The sequence below is a fragment of the Canis lupus genome, chromosome 6 (genome assembly GCF_011100685.1).
Source record: "Canis lupus familiaris isolate Mischka breed German Shepherd chromosome 6, alternate assembly UU_Cfam_GSD_1.0, whole genome shotgun sequence".
Classification (NCBI taxonomy): Eukaryota; Metazoa; Chordata; class Mammalia; order Carnivora; family Canidae; genus Canis; species Canis lupus.
The window spans coordinates 22,811,239-22,812,744 of record NC_049227.1 but is presented as its reverse complement, the minus strand read 5'-3'; positions in this window follow the sequence as shown (position 1 = coordinate 22,812,744).

The following is a 1,506-nucleotide window of genomic DNA, read 5'->3' as shown; positions in this document are numbered from 1 at the left end:
CATGCCCACTTATTTACATTATTACCTGCACCTGTGTTTGTGCCACAGCGGCCGCCAGCCAAGTAGTTGCAACAGAGACCCAAGGTTTGGGAAACCTAACATATTTATACTCTGGCCCTTCACAGAGAATGATCTCCCAGTCCTTGGATTGGCCCCTTAGGTAGGTCTGATTATCCCATTGTATGCATGAAGAAACTGAGGCACAGAGGGGCTAGGTTACTCACCCCAGGGGACAGGGGGTAGGAAGTTGCACAGCTGGGATTTGAACCCAGACAGTCCGACTCCAGAGCTGTGCACCTTGTCACTCCATCACTTTGCATCCAATCAGTATCTGTGCCTTTTAAAGGTGAGGCTTGTGTCAGTGCAGGTGGGAAGAGTGGAGGCTCAACATCTGGCTATGGGGCAGAAGGAAGTCCTTCACCCAGTGTGCAGAGGCCTGCATTTCAGGACTGCCCCCAGCACAAGGATGGTTGCTAGTGGAGACAGGTGTCTTTGCAAAATAGCGGGGGCTGTGGGCCCCTTTCTGGGCCCAGGGACACCTGGTCTAACCTGACTCTAGGCCAGTGGCTGCAACAGCCGTCTCAGCCCGATTCCACGGGACCTCCCTGAGTGGGACGCTGGAAGAAGCCCTGGCAGCCAGCAGGGAGGAGGTCACCATGACCCCAGGCTGGCTAGAGCGCGCCTGAGGAGTGGGCTCAGAGGCCAGGGCCGAGGCAGGCAAGCATCGGGTTACAGAGAGTGCAAGCTTGGCTCCTGTCCATCCTGGGCCGGGGTGGCTGCAGCCAGTGCTGACAGGGTATTGCGGGGCACGCCTGCCCGGGCATTGCCACGGGCTTCCTCCTCCTCCTCCTCCTGCTCCTCCTCGGTCGAGGCGGGAGCAGTGGGGGCTGAGTCCTCAGATTCGGGGAACTGACCGGGCTCCGCATGATGTCACAGGCAGGAACACTTCCAGCAGGCCGGTGTTGCTGCTGGCTCTGTCAAAGGCGAGATCAGGAGCATGTGGAGTCAACAGCCACCCACTCCTCCCCCCCTCTGGGGAGCACATGCTCACACCCTGGGCTCCAGCCATCTCCTTCCCTCCTGGGAACACACCCAGGGCTTGTGTCCCTGCTAAGCGGCCCTCTCTTCCTCCACTCATCGATGCAGGCCAGACACTAATGTCACCATCGCTATAAAGTCTCCCTAAACCCTCTCTTGCCCCAGAAGTCAGAGTTCCCTCTCTTATAGAAGTTTCATCCCCTGGTAGAATTTGTATCCATGTAACTGTCTCTCTTCACTAAACAATGACCACTCTGAAGGCAGGATGGCTTATCTCTTCGCCCTGAGATGGGGACAGGACTCAGTCTAGTGATGGCATTTAAGAAAAGCTTATGGAGCTAATAAAAACAATAACGATCATAACCATGGCTAATAGTTGTCGAGCGCCTGTTGTTTGCCAGGAATTCTGCTGAGCGCTTGACATCCAGTGTGGGTAATCTTGCAAATAGGGAAACTACTTGCAGAACA